Source organism: Giraffa tippelskirchi, chromosome 6, assembly GCF_054371585.1.
Source record: "Giraffa tippelskirchi isolate mGirTip1 chromosome 6, T2T-mGirTip1v1.2.pri, whole genome shotgun sequence".
Taxonomy (NCBI): domain Eukaryota; kingdom Metazoa; phylum Chordata; class Mammalia; order Artiodactyla; family Giraffidae; genus Giraffa; species Giraffa tippelskirchi.
The window spans coordinates 110546214-110566739 of NC_137280.1; the positions used below are offsets into that span (position 1 = coordinate 110546214).

At 38.2% G+C, this 20526-nt stretch overlaps 1 protein-coding gene across 9 annotated transcripts in view; it reads left to right on the top strand.

Annotated features, from left to right (window-relative positions):
- Window positions 1-20526, top strand: part of LOC145509796 (uncharacterized) — an 889905-nt gene that overhangs the window by 84792 nt on the left and 784587 nt on the right. For 5 of the 9 annotated variants that reach the window (XR_014056468.1, XR_014056471.1, XM_081499110.1 and 2 more), the window contains one exon: window positions 8099-8271. The exons of 2 other annotated variants lie outside the window; for them this stretch is intronic. The gene's annotated coding sequence lies outside the window, so the exon portion shown is untranslated. Of the gene's footprint in view, window positions 1-8098; window positions 8272-11206; window positions 11328-20526 lie in introns of those variants that run through there. 2 more of the 9 variants (XR_014056470.1, XM_081499109.1) reach the window with 1 other exon arrangement.

The window sequence follows — 20526 nt, forward strand, 5'->3', positions numbered from 1 at the left end:
AATAAATGTAATCAGAGAAGTGAGAAAATGCAGAAGCAGAGCAAAACAGCTAAGCAAGTCAAAATAATAATAGCCATTAAACAAAATCAAGGACCTTGAGTTACCACTGAAGGTCTAAAGGTAATATTCTTAGCTATGTCCTTTGAGCTGTTTTGCAGATATTGAAACCCTTGCCAAGTGGAAGAAGTTCATTGTATATTGCCCACAAGCACATAGACCCCAGACCAGTTAGAACCAGAAAGTTGACGATGTTGACTCTCAATTACCTTACCACCAATCAATCAGAAGAATGTCCATGAGCTGATCACACACCCTGCAACACCCTGTCTTCAAAACCTTTCCCTGAAAGCCATCAGAAAGTTTGGGCCTTTTAAAAACTAGCTACCTAGACTCCTTGCTTGGTGCCCTGCAGTAAATGCTGTTTTTTCCTTCCTCACAACCTGGTGTCAGTAGGTTGGCTTTACTGTGAGAGGGTGAGCGGACCCAAGTTTGGTTTGGTAAGAGTTCCTTTTTCTCAATATCTCTGCTTTGTTTCCTTGATACTGACACCAGTGTGAGCAGTTCTCCCTTAGAATTTCAAGATGTTGGCCAGCAGTTTCCAGGTTAAAACATTCTTCTCCACATCTGACAGGAAGGGAGTTTTGGCAGCAGCTCAGGAGAAGAAGGAGCTTTTCTTTCCCTGAAGTCTAGCAAATATCTCCTCAAGCCCCTTTGGGCTCTTGTTGAGTCACATGTTTATTCCTGAAGCAGTCACAGGGCCAGGGAGATAGACTTAGCTGATTTTTTGAGTTAGGGGTAGATTCCATCAGTTTGCTTGAGCTATTGTAACAAAGTGCCACAAAGTGTGTGACTTAATAGAAATGTATCCTCTTACAGTTTTGTAGGCAAAAGTTCAAAATCAAGGTGTTGGTAGGACAATGCTTTCTTGAAGGCTCTAGGGGAGAATTTGTAGCATGCCTTTCTCTTGACATCTGGTTTCTGCCAGCAGTCCTTTGCATTCCTTGGTTTGCAGCTGCACAACTCTTATCTCTGTCTCTGTTGCTACATGGAATTCTTCTTCATGTTTTTGTGTCCAAATTTCCCTCTTTTATTAAAGATACCAGTTATATCAGATTTGCTGTTTTCTAGTTGCTAAGTTTGGAGAAGACAATGGCAACCCACTCCAGTACTCTTGCCTGGAAACTCCCATGGATGGAGGAGCCTGGTGGGCTGCAGTCCATGGGGTCGCTAAGAGTCGGACACAACTGAGCGAATTCACTTTCACTTTTCACTCTCATGAATTGGAGAAGGAAATGGCAACCCACTCCGGTGTTCTTGCCTGGAGAATCCCAGGGACGGAAGAGCCTGGTAGGCTGCCATCTATGGGGTCGCACAAAGTCGGACATGACTGAAGCAACGTAGCAGCAGCAGCAGCAGCAGCAGTTGCTAAGTTGTATCTGACTCTTTGTGACCCCATGGACTGTATCCTGCCTGGCTCCTTCTTTCCATGGGATTTTCAAGGCAAGAATACTGGAGTGAGTTGCCATTTTCTTCTCCAAGGGATCTTCCTGACCTTTGGGCTTACCCGAATGATCTCATCTTACTTGATTCTGTCCACAAAGGCTCTATTTCCTAATAAAAAAGTTACATTCTCAGGTACTGGAGGTTAGGACTCTGTGTGCCTGTGTGTACATAATTTAATCCATAACAGAATGAATTCACTTAGCAAGACTTCTTTGGTTATTAAAAGGGGTAAATGGATGCTGCAGAGGCAACAGAAAAACACTGATACATTACTGTTAGAAATAGTCATAATTATAGTCATTCTGCTCTCTGATTTCCATTTCTTAGTTCAGGAGCCCTCTTTATCTAAAATTCCCACTTCAGCAATTCCCCTTACAGGACCTCCCATCCACTGACCCCAGTGCCTCACTTCCCTATTTGGCTTGGATTGCCAGGTTTTCATTACAATCTCTCTCTTGCACATGCTCTCCGTATACTTGTCTTCCTTCATTTGGTGAAGTGCATTGTACAACACTATGACCCTAGCTAAATCTGATTCTCGGCCAGCTCTGCTCCTGAACCTGAGCCTCTGAACATGCCTAGAGAAAAACACACCTGAATGCTGACTGATACCACTTAAAATTTATGACCACAAACCTCAAATGGTCACTCAATACTGCTGAGCCATCCTGTTTTATACATTTTTCTTATTGATCAATTTTCCCACTCTTTCACATACCTCTTTCACACCTTCCCCTTTTTTCAAACCTCCTCTGCTCCTCTCACAATCCTAATGGTCACCCAATGCCCTTGTGTCTTATTCATTGATAAAAAGAAGGAAAAAAAAAAGAAGGAAACAGAATAGCATCTTTTAATCCACCAATTATTAAATCTACCAAAATTCCCACAGCTGTACTCATACACTTTGCTGTCCCTCCTGGAGCAGTGGATAAACTCTCTGTGTTTCTGCTGAGGGCAGACTTACCTAGCTGTGCCCTTTGCTTCTGCCAATCCCTTCTCCCCAGCACTGTTTCTTTCCATTTATAGGATCACTTCCATAAGCATATAACATACCATCATAGCTCCATTATTTGAAAAGTTCTCACCTGTCTTCATATTCCTCCGAAAGTTTTTGGTGACTTTTCTGCATCCTTTGAGAACAAAACTTCATGAAAGAGCTAGACTCAGCTGGTCTCCACTGTCTGCTCCAGTTGGACTCATCACTAAGACTCAATTTAAGCAGCTCCTGTAAAGTCCTTACCCAGCTCTACCTTGTCAAATTCATCAGCCAGTCTCAGTCTTTATCTTACCCTCTTGGCAGTTTTGATACAGTTGTTTACTTCCTTCTTTTGGAAACACCCCCTCCCACTTCAGGGAACCACACATTCTGAGAACGACACATTGACAGTTAGACCACATGCTTGGAAGCACTGGCCACCTCACTGATCACTCCTCTCACTGCTTCTCTCTTCCTGACATCTACATGTTGAAATGCCCTGGGGTGTGATACTCAGCCTTCCATTCTCTCCAACTCTACTCCATAGTTGATGTCAGTCATTCCATGGCTTTGTATGTCATTCGATGCTGATGACTCCTTTATTTATAGCTCTGGTCCTTACCTCTACCCTGAACTCAGACTTTTGGCTACCTATTTTTTATTCTGTTTAGATCTCTGCTAAGTATCATAAATTATTATGACACAAATTATTATGTCTCAAACAGAACTCTTGATTTCTACTACCAATCCTTTTCCTTCCTCAGTCGGTCTCATCTCGTTATATGGTCACATAACACACTCATTTGTTTGGAGTCATCCTTGCTTCTTCCCATTCTGTTACACTTCACGTTCAATCTACTGACAAAACTTGCCAGGTGTACTAGTAAAAGATATCCTGGAACAAGAAAGGTATCCTGAATCCCATCACTCTGATGATATCCACTCTTAGCTGACCCCATTCCAGCCTACTAAAATCTCTTTTCTGAGTAATTTCAATACTTACCAATCAGATTTCCTGTTTCCACTCTTTCCTCCCTACAGTCTATTTCTCTAGCAGCCAAAATGGTTTTTAGGTCATTAATTGGATCATATTATTCCCTCATTATCAGTATTTCAGTGAATAAAATATTGTCCAAAGTCCTTATCATAGCTCATGAGACTTCACATGACTTAGCACCAGTTCTCCTTTCCAATCTCATCTGTTTCTCTTACCATTATCCCTGGCTCACTCCTTGAGTCTAACCTTTGTTTTTCTTTCATAGCACCTAACACTTCCTGACTATCATATTCTATATTTATTTTTCACTTCTATATCCTCAGTACCTAGACTGGAGAGTGATGGCTGTAGGTAAGAGGTACTCAATAAACATGGCTTGAATAATAATAATATTATTACCAACAGCTCAAACTCAAACTTATATGAGCCATGTACTTAGAGCTCCACGTGAATTATTTAGTAATGATTTCAGCTCTATAATGTAGGTTTCATCATTATTCCATTTAAGGGATTAGCAAATTGAAACTGACACAATGTCACAGTTACTAAGTGGTACAGACTGAATTTAAACCTGGCTCTTGGGTTTTAGAACCTTGCTCTTGAACATTCTGCCTTTCCCAAAGCCACGCCATCTATCTGAAATTTTAAACCCTACCACAAACCCAGAGAAGTTATCTGCTCCCTCTTAGAAGTGAAAGTGAAGATTAATTGTGCAAGTGTGCCTGCAGACTCTTGGCACCATTCCCCAGCTTCACCTCCCAAATCCAGTCTCTGGGTCCTTCTTGCAGCATTGCTTCCTAAAGACGTTTTGTCTTTGCTTTCTGTCTTTTACATTTGCTCCCAGGTGCCCCTGGCACAGCCTATTAACTCTTTTTAAGACTTCTTACGCTCTTGTCTCCTAGAATTGTCAGGTCAATTTTCACTCTTATCATATTTCCACAAAGATGTGAATGCATACTTTTATGTATGAGTGAATGCATTTAGATTAAAGGAACTGAGTTCCCATAAATAATTTGACATTGGATATAACTACTAAGACCTTAGGCATCTACTGGAACTCAGCAGCTATTTGATTAACTAGTAAATGAGTACTCAAAACCTAAATAACCCTATTTTTCACTTTTTAAAATGAACTTAATATTAGTTGTTGCTTCAAAAATAACTATACTTATACTCAGTGGAACTTAATTTATATGTTTCAATTGCAAAGAATGCTGTTTATTTGTGGATCTCACTTATAAATAAGCAGAGGAGTGATTTGGAAGGATTTTCATCTTCTACATGTGTCTGAAATTTTGTTTTTTTAGGAAGAGCTAGAAGTGGAAGAATCAGGCAAATTATTGTAAGTGCTAGTTATCATTACTTTACCACTGAATACCTGTCTCTTTACAGCAGAACCTGTATAATGCTGCCCTATGCTTCTCTCGGGTGTTTCACTTTATTCTGCTTACCGTTCTGCAGACTAGTCACTAGATTTTGTAGAAAGAAAATAACCCTCTAGGCATTTTAAAAAATAACATGTTCACTTTTAATTTGAAGGCAGCTGACTTCCCTTGTTTATGCTGAAAGCCTCTTCTTCTAGAGAACTTTCTCTCGATTCCCTTTGGATAATTAAATAACTGGTCTTGTTCACTGCTTTTTTTGGATCTGGAGGCTTGCCCTGATTCAGCAGCTGATTTTGATGCAGATTTTAAGGTAAATCCACTTGTTAAGGTAGATCTGCTTTCCAGTTTCCTTAGATAATATATGTGAAGGACCTGTGGACTCCACTGGACAAATCAATTGTGAAGTCAACTAAAAAGCTAAAATGAGGGCTTCTCTCATTTGTCTTTGAAGAAAAAGCGTTGACAATATTGTCTATAAAGGAAATCAGTGGCTGTCTCTTCTAAAGAAATGAGTCCCTTAATCTCTGAACACCAAGGCTAATTTTTTTTAGGACTGTCCACTCATTTCCCACTTAGCCTCTAAAAGAATGATGTTCTTGTGTTCTTGCGACACACAGAACTACAGTTTCATGCGTACTGTCTCTGGCACACATGTTTATGGACTCAGGAACACAGCTGTCCTGAAACTCTCTCTGGGCCAAAGTTGAGAATGATTTACTTGGAGTCAGTTTGCCAACCACAGGGACTACAAATCTGCTGATTCACTCAGTTCGTGAAGAAAAATCAATTGTGTCAAATCATCTTGCACTATGATAGGAAACATGGTGAGCAGAAGTCAATTCAATATTAATTTAGTACTTTGTATTTGACACCACTTGACACTGAACTAAAGCTGACTCTCTGGCCACATAAAACAGCATGACGGGCTGCACTTCTATCATTTTACTGCTACCTACTACTATTTATACCACCACTAGTACCTCCACTGTAACGACTACCACTGCTATTTCTATGGCTACTGCATAAAGTTTATAAGGCACCCAGTATGTGATAGGTACATTTCAGATCATTTCTACTTAATACAACAGCTCTTATCATGTAAGAACTATTAATATGTCTATTATAAATGTACAGGTCAAAGCACAAAGCAGTTAAGTAACTTGCTCAAAGTCACATAGCTAGTAGTGAAGAATGGAGCTGTGAGTTCTAATTCCAGACCTTTGCACTACCTATACTCAGGTAGTACTTTGCACTACCTATACCTATACTTTGCACTACCTATACCTATGCTGAGTATAGGTAGTTGTTGTCAACCAACAACACCAGATGGTTGACACATAAAATGAATATTTACTTTGTATATTTTAATGTGTTAGTAGTGTAAGCCATCTGAGTGATTTGCCAACATGAGCTGCATGTAAATTGTATTTTTTTGTTCTTTTTTATCTTCAAGATGACTTTATTTTTTTAATTAAACAATTTTCTTATTTTACATTGGAGCATAGTTGATTAACAATGTTGTGTTAATTTCAGGTGTACAGTCAAGTGATTCAGTTATGTATATAAATGTATCCTATTTTTCAGATTCTATTTCTGGTTCAGTTCCATTTAGTCCAGTCACTCAGTCGTGTCTGACTCTTTGTGACCCCATGGACTATAGCACGTCAGGCTTCCCTGTCCAGCTCCAACTCCTGGAGCTTACTCAAACTCATGTCCATTGAATCGGTGTTACCATCCAATGATCTCATCCTCTGTTGTCCCCTTCTCCTCTATAGAATATTGGGCAGAATTCCCTGTGTTATACAGTAGGTCCTTTTTGGGTATCTATTTTATACATAGTAGTGTGTACATGTCAATCCCAAACTCCCTGTCATATTGTTATATTTTTTCAGTTAAATGTGCAGAATCATCCACTCTTGTCAGTGGGACTATCTCACACCGCTAACTTTCTCTAATTGTCCAAGAACCTAAGAGGTCTTCTTAGTCACATTGCGGTGGCTCATCTTTCAAATATCAGTTGAACAGTTGGATTATTGGCTCAGTAATCTCTTGCTTGTGTTCTCCCTCAGTGCCACACACTGTTACTTTTGATGGCTAGCTCTGCATCATATACAGAGCTCAGCTCATATGTTAGGTTGGCCAAAAGTTTGTTCGAGTTTTTTCATTAAAACGTTGTAGGAGAATGTTGTAGGAGAATCCGAACAAACGTTTTGGCCAACCCAGTAATTGTATCTTACCAGTTCATCCATTCAGAAACTTTTTAGTGATCACTTACTAATGTGCTGGGCCCTGGGCTGTGCTACCAGCTGGACTACAAGCATGTCAAGAGAGACAAACTCCTTTCTTTACAGAGATTACCCTAGTGAGAAAGGCTGAAAGTAAAGAAGTAAGCCAATACCTATGTAAAATATCTATTGATCATTATTAGTGCTGAAGAAAAGAAGCAGGAAATGGGATGTAGATCTATTAAAGGTCATTGGGAAGAACATCTGTAAGGAGGGACCATTTGAACTGAGACCTGCAGTTACAAAAATGTTCTGAAATTAGATTATGATGATGGTTGTACAACTCTGAATATGCTAAAGAAACATGAATTGTATGATTTGGCCTGATGAATATTAAGGTGTGTAAATTGTGTATCAATATAACTGTTATTAAAAATCCAGATATGGAAATCCAGCAGAGATATGACCAAAAGTAGACTGTCCTGTATTTTCATTTACCTTTTGAGGAGTCTCTTGTAGGAATTGGGTAAATTCTCAGTGTTGCCCCACTGCTTTGAGATTTGGCCTTCTTGAGTGGGTTATCTATTTTCTCCCTGTGGTACAACTTTCATATTTCTACTGCTTTTTTGTCCCTGTTGTTCCCTATCCCTGTGAGCTTATGCCCTTAAAAAATTCCCTGTACTATGGTTTTGATGAGGTTCAGGGCAAAGCAAAATTAGTGGTGTGTATTCAATCTGTAATCTTATCTAAAATCTCCCACTGTATTTTCAACGTGATTACTACTTGTATGTATGAATGCTTTTGTTCTGTTGCCAACTACTTAATTTTCTTATCACTTCTAGTAGTTTTTCAATTTTCTTGGATATTCCAAGTGTATGATTATATCAAGTGCATATCATAATTATGCCTAAATTTTGCCAGTATTTGTGTATTATATCTTATGGTTAGTACTTTCAGAAAATGTGAAATAGTAGTGATGATACTGGATGTTTTTGATTTCTTCTCCCTAAAGGTTTATGGGGATTCTTTAAAGATTTCATCAGAAAGCATGGTGGCTTGGTTTGAAATACATCTGTACAAAAACAAAACAAAAGAAGCAGCAACAATAATGATAGCAAACTGAGATCCGGATAATGGAAGAATCCAGCCACACAAAGAGGCAAGGGAAGAGCATTTCATTTAGCAGTAAGTCAAGAAAAAGAAAGGAGACCAGTGTGGTGAAACTTGGTGACCCTGGGAAAGAGTGGGTGGGATGGAGTTGTAAACGTAGGCATGTCCAACCACGTAGTGATTTCTAGAGCACAGGGACAAGGTAAACAGAGAGAGGACATTTCCGTGCCATTTCTGGTTAACAGCTTGGCTTTTGTGATGTATTTAAATCTTCACTGGTCACCTCTGCTTCTAGCTGTCAGGTCTGCTGCCACCTCCACTGTTTGTTGCTCCCCACTCTGGTGGACTGGATTAGATTGTTCTGGAGGGTAGTGGTGGGGGTTGAGAAAGGGAACGCTGCTGTTTTCTCTAAGGCTGGGCTGTGGCTCTCATTTTATTATTGGCTTGTGCAGTCTGCCCTGTGGTCTTCTGCTACAGGGTCACTGTGTCCTTCACTGAGTGGCTTCTCTTCCTCCCCACCCTCCCTACTGCCAGTCTGCTGGTGAGCTCACAGCCAGGATCTTCATCTATCCTCTACATCCTCCTTGGAGTGTGTGGGAATATGCCTCTCTCTGCTTAACTATGTCATATTGCAATTTGTACTTTGCTGTTGCCATTCTGTTTTATTGTAAGCCTTTCTTAAGGGACTTGATATTTTTTATAAATTTTTTCTTTGGAAAGTAAGATAGGAGCCATCTTCTTGGACAAGAATTTTCTGATTGTTTTTGACATTACCGTTCTGAATTTTTCAACCTAGGATGTGGGAGTAGATATGGGAAGCCAAACAAGCACTTTGATCTTTATCTGTTCTCTTTCTCTCTTCTCCCCCCAATCCTAGAAAGACATTTTACTCACCTGTGAAGGTATTGCCTATTTTTTTCTGCTACCTGCTCCCTGCACTGTGGCTTCCAGTGAAACTCTGTGCTCAGACTTTCTTTCTTGTGATGCATGGAGTGAAACTTTGGGGATATACTTTCCTTTCCCTACAAAGGCTGACTATTTTATCAACAATAGTCTAAGTGGAAATACAAAGCTGAGTAATGATTTCAAAGTTCTAGGCTGGGTTCAGTTCTTTCTATGGAGTACTCATGTCCTTGAGTCAATGGGTATAGAGAGTTGTACAAACTGTTCAGTTCAGTCACTCAGTCAAGGTCCTCTTTGCAAACCCATGGACTGCAGCATGCCAGGCTTCCCTGTCCATCACCAACTCCCGGAGCTTGCTCAAACTCATGTCCATTGAGTCAGTGATGCCATCCCACTATCTCATTCTCTGTCATCCCCTTCTCCTCCTGCTTTCAATCTTTCCCAGCATCAGGGTCTTTTCTAATGAGTCAGTTCTTCATATTAGATGGCCAAAGTATTGTAGTTTCAGCTTCAGCATCAGTCTTTCCAATGAATATTCAGGGCTGATTTCCTTTAGGTTGGACTGGTTGGATCTCCTTGCAGTCCAAGGGACTCTCAAGAGTCTTTTCCAACACCACAGTTCAAAAGCATCAATTCTTCGGCGCTCAGCTTTCTTCATAGTCCAACTCTCACATCCGTATATGACTACTGGAAAAAATCACAGCTTTAACTAGATAGACCTTTGTCAGCAAAGTGATGTCTCTGCTTTTTAATATGCTGTCCAGGTTGTTCATAGCTTTTCTTGCAAGGAGCAAGTATCTTTTAATTTCATGGTTGCAGTCACCATCTGCAGTGATTTTGGAGCCCAAGAAAATAAAGTCTGTCACTGTTTCCATTGTTTCCACATCCGTTGCCATGAAGTGATGGGACCAGAGTTTTAAGCCAGCTTTTCCACTCTTCTCCTTCACTTTCATCAAGAGGCTCTTTAGTTCCTCTTTACTTTCTGCCATAAGGGTGGTGTCATCTGCATATCTGAGGTTATTGATATTTCTCCCAGCAATTTTGATTCGAGCTTGTGCTCCATCCAACCCAGCATTTCGCATGATGTACTCTGCATATAAGTGAAATAGAATGATAATATACAGCCTTAACATACTCCTTTCCCAATCGGCAAACTGACTTACATGTAAAAACACATTTATCATAAGAAGACATTAGCTGTTTAATGTCTTAACAGGATTATTCTTTCCTAATACATGGTGTGGAGAAGATTTTGAGGCTGAGTCAGGTTAACTGGTCAGCATGATGAGTGATTGGTATAACAGGAGCGCAGTGTGTTCTTGGTGCTGGTCTAACATAACCACAGTCTAGTAAAACCACAGGTGTTAACAGGTATTAGAGTATCTGCCCTTTCCAAGCTAGCTCTTGTAACACAGGAGAAGACTGAGACCAACCTTACTCCTGTGTCACATTCCAAGAATAGATAGTAAGTACTTTTTTTTTTTTTGAAAGTTTACTAGTGTGTTTATTTTATTTTTCAGACTTTATACCCTCTATGTTTTATTTTAGACAATTTTTATTACTATGGCTTCATTTTTTTAAAATTTTTTTTTAAATAAATTTATTTATTTTAGTTGGGGGCTAATTACTTTACAATATTGTAATAGTTTTTGCCATACATTGACATGAATCAGCCATGAGTTTACATGTGTTCCCCTTCCTGGACCCCCCACCCACCTCCCTCCCCATCCCATCCCTCTGGGTCATCCCATTGCCCCGGCCCTGAGCCTTTGTCTCATGCATCGAACATGGAATGGTGTTCTGTTTCACATATGATAATATACATGTTTCAATGCTATTCTCCCAGAACGTCCCACCCTCACCTTCTCCCTCAGAGTCCATAAAATTGTTCTATGCATCTGTGTCTCTTATTCTGTCTCGCATATAGGGTTATCGTTACCATCTTTCAAATTCCATATATATGCATTAGTATACTGTATTGTTGTTTTCCTTTCTGGCTTACTTCACTCTGTATAATGGGCTCCAGTTTCATCCATCTCAGTAGAACCGATTCAAATGTATTTTTTTTAATGGCTGAGTAATATTCCATTGTGTATATGTACCACAGCTTCCTTATCCATTCGTCTGCTGATGGACATCTAGGTTGCTTCCATGTCGAAGAAACCAGAATTGAAAGAGACGCGTGTACCCCAATGTTCATCACAGCACTGTTTACAATAGCCAGGATAGTAAGTACTTTTATTCAATCATGGTAATTCTATTTCAGTTGTGACATCTTTTCAATAATCTAACTTAAGCTGTCTGTGCATTTTCCCAGATGACTTTCATTAATAAAGAGTATTAGTGTGACCTAGCTTTAGTTCAGTTCAGTTCAGTCACTCATTTGTGCATCACCAACTCCCGGAGTTTACTCAAACTCATGTCCGTTGAGTCGGTGATGCCATCCAACCACTTCATCCTCTGTTGTCCCTTCTCCTCCCTCCCTCAATCTTTCCCAGCATCAGGGTATTTTCAAATGAGTCAGTTCTTCACATCAGGTGGCCAAAGTATTGGAGTTTCAGCTTCAACATCAGTCCTTCCAATGAACACCCAGGACTGATCTCCTTTAGGATGGACTGGTTGGATTTCCTTGCAGTCCAAGGGACTCTCAAGAGTCTTCTCCAACACCACAGTTCAAAACATCAATTCTTTGGTGCTCATCTTTCTTTATTGTCCAACTCTCACATCCATACATGACTACTGGAAAAAACCCTACCTTAATGGTACCGAAATATTGTTCTTTCATTTCATGCCTAGGAGAGAGTGTCCCCCACCTCTCTCCTTTTGCGTGTGCCAGAGAAGCCTGCAACCCCACTGCTTCTAACAGCCTTCTTGTGACTAAGGGAAGATAGTCTTTGGGGAGAAGCTGATCACAGATATGGCAGAAAAGGGAGAGAAAATGGGTCTTGGTAAACCAGACAGTTCTGAAGTCTCCTTTACTTCTGAACTTACTTTCATGTAGGACAACACAGTTTCCAATTGCTTCAGCCAATTTGAGACATGAATTTTTTTTTAAATTTTGTTTTTCCACCCACATCATTTATCTGGCATAAATGTGTTGGAGAAAGTAGTAGATTAGTGCCAGGTAATTAACATCCCGATTGGAGATGCTGAAGCAATGAATTAAAAAGCCGAAAGTAATAGAGGATAATCTGGGGAGAAGGGTAAAGTGGGAGTGGGTGAAAAAAAGCCCCTTGTATCTCTAACACTTTAACAACAGTTGATCTGTAAGTTGTGCTTCAAGTTGTGATGGAGAAAGGGTAGGCATGTTATTGTTTGAGTTAGGGGGAGAGAGGAATGAAAGTAACTAACATTTACTGAGAATTTATGTTGTTGGCACTGATTTTCACTTTGGATACACTACCACACTTTAGCTTCTCAGCAAAGAGATGGATGCCTAGAGATAGAAACCTGAGACTCTGAGATGCTAAGTAATGTTCCCATAATTACACAGCTAGTATGATCTGATCCCAGTTCAAGCTCATCTACCATCCACAGTGCTTTGTAAATCCTTCACCATCTACAGCATGATTTAATAATTTAAGAAGGCAAGAAAGTACAGAATGCATTTTTAAAAGAGTCCCATCAAATACTAATGTAAGAGGAAGTGTATCTCCCAGCTCTAAGGAACATTTGCTAATTCCCAATAGATTCAGAATAACTCATTTCTTAAGGTTTTAGAGCATTTGCACTAATTGTTTCAGTGTTTTAAGAGCAGAACACCCTGAACATTTGAATATTTACTTATCACAAGACTGACAAACAAATCAGTCATCTGATAGATATCAGCTTGAAAGTCCATAAACTCTCATGCTTGGATATTAGGAAGTCCCCTTACTTCTCTTATGCTGCCCAATACTACAAAGCTGGGGAGGATAGACGGAGCCCTGGTGCTTGATGGACTCCTCAAAATTTTTCTGGAATTTTTGAAAAGATAATGAAGCAGGAGAATTTAAAGGGTATTAATTTTATAATATCCTTTCCCAATACTGTCCTTTCCTTCTGATCTTTGCTCTTAAAAATGAGTGAGAAAAGATTGATTCTATAAGGTTCTGGGAAAGAAGGATCAGGATCGTTTGGTTTACATTTTCTTTTTTTTTTTTTTCTTCCCAGAATCATTTTTTTCTCCTAAGAAGCTTTTTCTTTTATCAAGATGACATCTAATAAACTTAATTCTTTTTCCTCTCTTAGTTTAGCCCAAGAGGCCAGATCCACATTCTGGGAGAGAATCATACATTATGATTTGGAGGAATTTTGACATCTTATCCCTAAGGAAAATGTTGAGTTCCCTAAAGTGTGATTACACACAGCATATCTTTTAAATTTACATCTTAAATACTCAAGCTCCTTCCCTCTAGTGTCTTATCTTGAAGATCTGGATAGTTCTGGCATAAGACTTTATGTGAATCTCTTTTTCTTAATCATTTGTCCTGCCTCAATTATTCAGGAAATCTTTTAGGTTAGTGTCATTATTAGGAACATTTGAAATATGAAATTCTGTTTTTAAATTAATTTTTTTATGGTTTTGTGTTTCAGAAAGTAATTATTAGGTGAGCCATATGAAGTTTCCATTTGTGTGGGTCAAATATGGTCAAATACTTGGACTTTCATATGGTTCACCCTAATCCTAATGTCTCAGCATCCCAAGTGTTCACAAATTTTGCATGAAGTTCTCTCATAAATAGTTCTTCTTTTCTCATAAATTTTCTGACTGGAGAAAGAACTTGAAAATGAATTTCTTTTTTTAAATTTCAGGGGACAATCATTTACATTGAATGTTTCCTTGCAAATGAATCAGCTGTTGTGATTTTTACCCTTCTATTTTGAAGCACATTTTAACATGTTTTTTTTCTTCCCAAGAATTCATGGTGCAATTCCATGAAGAACTCTCATAATAAAAGTAAAATATCTACTTTTGATGTTATTCATAGGGAACATTAGTAGAATAAACTTTCAGTGCATTACAAAATAGCCCTAATTAATACAGAGTAAATATCTTCTTGCCTGTTTGTGGCAGTACCTCTTATTTTATTTAAAAGCATGTTAATCATCATATTAAAAAGATCATACATCATGACCAAGTGGGCTTTATCCCAGGAATGCAAGGTTTCTTTAACATCCGCAAATCAATCAATGTAATACACCGCATTAACAAATTGAAAGATAAAAACCATATGATTATCTCAATAGATGAAGAAAAAGCCTTTGACAAAATTCAACATCCATTTATGATAAAAACCCTCCAGAAAGCAGAAATAGAAGGAACATACCTCAACATAATAGAAGCTATATATGAAACCCACAGCAAACATTATCCTCAATGGTGAAAAATTGAAAGCATTTCCCCTAAAGTCAGGAACAAGGCAAGGATGCCCACTTTCACCACTACTATTCAACATAGTTTTGGAAGTTTTGGCCACAGCAATCAGAGCGGAAAAAGAAATAAAAGGAATCCAGATAGGAAAAGAAGGAGGAAAACTCTCACTGTTTGCAGATGACATGATCCTCTACATAGAAAACCCTAAAGATTCTACCAGAAAATTACTAGAGCTAATCAATGAATATAGTAAAGTTGCAGGATATAAAATTAACACACAGAAATCCCTTGCATTCCTATACTCCAATAATGAGAAAACAGAAAGAGAAATTAAGGAAAAATACCATTCACTATTGCAACAAAAAGAATAAAATACTTAGGAATATATCTACCTAAAGAAACAAAAGACTTATATATAGAAAACTATAAAACACTGATGAAAGAAATCAAAGAGGACACAAACAGATGGAGAAATATACCGTGTTCATGGATTGGAAGAATTAATATAGTGAAAATGAGTATACTACACAAAGCAATCTATAGATTCAATGCAATCCCTATCAAGCTATCAATGGTATTTTTCACAGAACTAGAACAAATCATTTCACAATTCGTATGGAAATACAAAAAAATACATTTGAATCGGTTCTATTGAGATGGATGAAACTGGAGCCCATTATACAGAGTGAAGTAAGCCAGAAAGAAAAACACCAATACAGTATACTAATGCATATATATGGAATTTGAAAGATGGTAACGATAACCCTATATGCGGGACAGAATAAGAGACACAGATGCATAGAACAGTCATATGGACTCTGAGGGAGAAGGTGAGGGTGGGACGTTCTGGGACAATAGCTTTGAAACATGTTTGTTATCATATGTGAAACGGAACACCATTCCAGGTTCGATGCATGAGACAAATGCTCAGAGCTGGGGCAGTGGGATGACCCAGAGGGATGGGATGGGAAGGGAGGTGGGAGGGGGGTTCAGGAAGGGGAACACATGTAAACCCATGGCTGATTCATGTCAATGTATGGCAAAAACTACTATAATATTGTAAAGTAATTAGCCCCCAACTAAAATAAATAAATTTATAAAAAAATAATAATAAAAACATGTTAATAAATTCACTAATAGTAAATCATGTGGCTTATTAAGAAGGAAAAGTATATTACTTAAAATAAAATAACTAGAAACTAGATTTTAATTTTGATGTAAGTATGTTTGCTTTGTATGTCAGTTACTGAGAATAGGTGCTTAAAAATCTTCAACCCTTGGAAAAACAATGATTTCATTGCTCACTAGTTTTTATTTAGGGCCAGCAAGTGTAAAACATTTGAAATCTATGCATTTTACTTTTAGTTTTGATTCTTTTTACACATGCAGGGTTTAAAACATTACATTTCCAAAGATAAAAATAGTGTTCACAATCAATCTGATATTGTTTTGATAGGAATGGGTAGAGTGTTTCCCAGGTGATAAAAGTGAGGCAATAACAAGGCATACCTGCTCCCAAAGGTTATGGAACCTTTATAAACCTCCCCCCTCCCCCCCTGCAGGGCTGCACTCTCCTCCATGTATTGATCTGTTAGAAGTCTGTGTTTCCACCCTCACTTCCCTCAGGTCTTAAGGACCCAATGGTTGTGATGTGTCTGTGTGGAGTTTTCCATCTTCCTCTCTGCTGCATTTTTCCTTCCTCTTACTCACTTCATGTGGAGCTCCAGGTTTTACTAAACTGGACGTACTCACTGACTGAGGCCGCATGCAGAATTTGGCCAACTTTTTCTGGTCTTTTCTTTCTCTGTTTGCTGTTTCTTATCTGAGGGTTTCCTGTATTCTTCTACTTAGGAAAGGGGAAACTGGCCCTTCTACTCTGAGCTCTCACAGGATTTCCTGGGCACTCTGGGGACAGACACAGCGCAGGGCCCACTTCTCAGGGATCAATCAGCATCTTGGTTCTGAAGAAGAATATTCTTTCTTTCTCTTCTCCTAAACCTACTATGATCTTGGTGTGTTTGTAGTTTGGTAAAGGAAGGCTCTAGACTGACTTCTCTTCCTGCTTTTTCCCCCCAAATCTATTTATTTTTCTTCCTAAACTTTGAATTTCCCAGGGTCTTGGCTTTTTAAATTTAGAAGAAAAGAATAATCTAGCTGACTGAAAAGGAGGATGGGGGTAAGAGAAGGCCAAGACATAACAGAAAATCAGGATTGAGACCAGTATTAGTTGTTTAGAAAACACCTCTCCACATATCATTAATTATTTCCCTTCATTAACCATGTCTATTCAGTTGTATGATATGAACACTGTAGTATATTTTTGAAAATATTTGAATTCATATATATTGAATTCATTTTGCCATTTCTAGTGAAGGTTTAGAGAAACATTTATTGGCTTCACACTTCCTGCGAATGAACTCCAAACCTCTCAGAATAGCATTCATATTTATCTGAAATTGAATTCCAGTTACAACACTTGTTTCAGCTTTTCCCACATCCTACCTATCTGATAGCACACCAAGTCATTTCTTGAAATTGTCACTCATATTGCTACCTTTATATCTTTGCTCCTCCTAATCTCCTTGTCTAAAATCATTTTGCTGCCTTTTGAAAACCTATTCATATTTATTATGTAAAGACCAGATTAAATGCTATCTTATCTAAGAAGACTTCTTGGCTTTCTTCAGACAAAAACTACTGTTTTTTGTGGGACCACCTTTAACCACTGGCTTTTTTCCCCCTCCTTTTTAGGTTTTCAAACATTAAAAAAAAAAAAACACAACCCTATCTTGGTTAAAATTGTTTGTGCTAAACATCTCAATAGAAGGAAACAACTGTGTCTTATTCTGAAACTAAACAAGGATTTCTGACTTTTTTCTGTTGATTTTATATTGCTTCCCTTTTTAGCTGCTCTATCAAAGGCCAAATAGCAATGCTCTTTCTATTTTGTAACTCAGCCACCCTTAATTCAATTTCCATCTAATGGTCTCAGATCAGGGTGACCAAAAAACCCTGGAACAGGAGCAAATAAGAATGTCTTGGGAAACCAGTGATATATATGGTCACCCTATATAAACTGACTGTTTGTAAAGGAATGAAAAGTAAGGAGAGGTTGAAAGGAAGAAGATGGCAGCTTCTAAGAGTTGTTCTTGTCACTTTCCATCTTGAAAGACAGAATGTAGTTACAAGGGCATGGTTAACTGTGATGGCAGCTGAGAACATGTAACGAGGTATCATATGTGTGCTTAGTTGCTCAGTTATGTTTGGCTGTTTGCAACCCTTTGGACTGTAGCCCTCCAGGCTCCTCTGTCCATGTGATTTTTCAGGCACAATACTGGAGTAGGTTGCTATTTTTTTCTCCAAGGGATCTTCCTGACCTGGGATTGAACCCATGTTTCCTGTATCTCCTGCATTGCAGGCGATTTCTTTACTCACTGAGCCATAGGGAAGCCCTAACTTTGTATCATATTCCCAGTTAAAATCAAGGGTTATTAGTAGGGGAAGGAGGGAAGGCTGGGTATTGAGGGACAGCTACACATACTCAATTTGAACATGCCCTTTTAAGTCAGATAGTAGATAATTGAAATTACTACAAACTTGTAGGGAGGAGTGCTTTCCTTTGGGAGACTGGGAAAATATATTGTTTTTCACACTTCCATTTAATAAGTAGACCATCTCTTTTTCAAGACAAGGTACATAATAAAATTTCTGAGTAAAATGTGTTGAGAAAGCAGCCTAGGAAATGTAATATGTGTCGCTTGTATTTTCAGAATAGGTTTTGTTATGGAGTAAACTGAAAGATGATGAAGGTTATCCCAGTAAATATAGTTGAGAAGAAATTAATGAAGAAAACTTAAAGTTGAATGAGGGGTTTTACATCAAGGTATTAGGACTTATTCTTTGAGCTCTGTGCTGGTAGGTTTGAGGTTTCATACTGGCATTACATTCAGTAGGACCATGTCTTCAAATCCCTTCACTAATTGGCCACACCACCCAGTGGGTGAAGCCAGGTTGGAGGAATTTAGCCATAGGTACCCATTGTGTGCCCATAGCAGGAAGGGGTAAGCCAGTATATCTCCAAGGGGTTTCCCTGAAGATTTCAGAGTAGGTGAAAGCCTTTCTTTTAGATACATCTTTTTAATCAATGGTGACCTCAATATGTCATGTCACATTTTTTAAAGGAATCTGAAATACAACAGCTACTCCTTAAATTTGAATGTATACTTTCTCCTCTCTGCAATCCCCAATTTTGCTCTCAGTCATGATTGCTAATATCCCTGCTGTCTTGAGCCTAGCTGCCAACTCTGTCAGTTACTGAAATATTGTTTATGCAGGAGCAATTTATTTTTTAGAGAAAAGAAAAGCAGATTGTAAAAGCAGACTATTTCCAACTTGTTAGAATGTGTTCTAGTTCAGAACACTTCAATGTAAGTTTTGAATTATTATTTATTATTTTATGTTAATTTGTAAAATACTTCTCCAATAACTCATAAAAAATTCTATGCTTGAAATAATTGCCAATGTTCTTTTGTGTGTGTTGTTAGACAACTAATTACATATTCTTGAAACTACTGGACATATGATGGATGGATTATGACTGCTTCAGTGTGATGTGTTTTTGTTATGTCACATATATACTGTGTGTGATTATGTGTAGAGGCATATTTTAATGTATTTTCATTTTAATTATAATAGTTTTTAATTTTTTTCTAAAGTACTTTTTATGTATTTTTGCTTTATAAAAATTTTATGAGAATGCAGGTAAGGCAAAATGATTTTTATTTTATACAGTGATCTCCCTTATGTCTTAGAAAAGACAAACAATAACAAAATTTTCTATTTAGAACATGCTGAGATTTGTGGGAAGAAACATCCTTCAGACTGGACTTTGTGCCATTCATTTATTTTTTCTTCCTTTTTTTCATTACATAAATATGATGTTTTGCTGCTTATCTCTCTCCCTTTCATCTCTCCTACCTTTAAATTTTTTCTCTTTATACTTTCTGATTTTTTACCCCCATTTTCTCCCTTTTTTAACTTCACATAGAACTTGTGGAAATTCTAAATTACTTCAATTTTTGGCACTGATTGTCCCTGAAAATTTTTGCTTTCTAGCTACTATTCTATGCTTAGGGCATCTGAAGTGTTTGAGTTTTATCTCATGTGGCATAACTGAAAATAATCGGTGATGTTCTTGCCCTTTGTCTTTCTGTATTGCTCTTTTCTCTCTACTTTATAGTTTATAAGCAGAATAACACCAAAGATCATTATAACTTCCTTAAGAGAGAAGAAAAAAAAAAAAAAAAACCAGCCAGGACCTTCTATTTCATAAGAGCAGCTATTATTTCTGCATCCAGGCACAGTGATCATTTTTCAATTTGACCTCTATTAACTTGTTGAATAGTTCTATTAAATAGTTGTGTATATATATTTTTATTTCTTGACTGAAAATGCAACTAACCTCTATGCTATTTGAGAATAAATTTCCATTTTTCACTGAGATTATTCCAAATGGGAAAATGTATGTATATATATGTGTTAGTCTCTCAGTCATGTCTGACTCTTTGCGACCCCATGGAATGTGCCAGGCTCCTCTGTTCACGGAAATCTCTAGGCAAGAATACTGAAGTGGGTAGCCATTCCCTTCTCCAGGGGATCTTCCCTACCCAGGGATCAAACCTGGGTCTCCTGCTTTGCAGGAGATTTTTCAGCATCTGAGCCACCAGGGAAGCCCACTCAATGTATAGTGTTACCATATCATGCATTTACTTGCCTCCTGACTCACCATTAATCTGATTGTGTGTGATACACACACACACACACACACACACACTCATATAAAGGTTATTTGTCAGCCAAAATGTCTTTGAGATTACAGTGAAACTGGTTTGTTCACCACCAGATACATTAGGATCTGTCTATTCTTCCTAGTCTCTGATAACCATCTGGCAGGTAGGGGCTAGCTTTCTCCTTACTATTCCTCTCTGATATTGAGGCAGGTTACCAACATTTTCTGAATTCACTCTTTCAGTCTAAAGAATGCAAAAGGAAAATATACAAATTATTTCCAT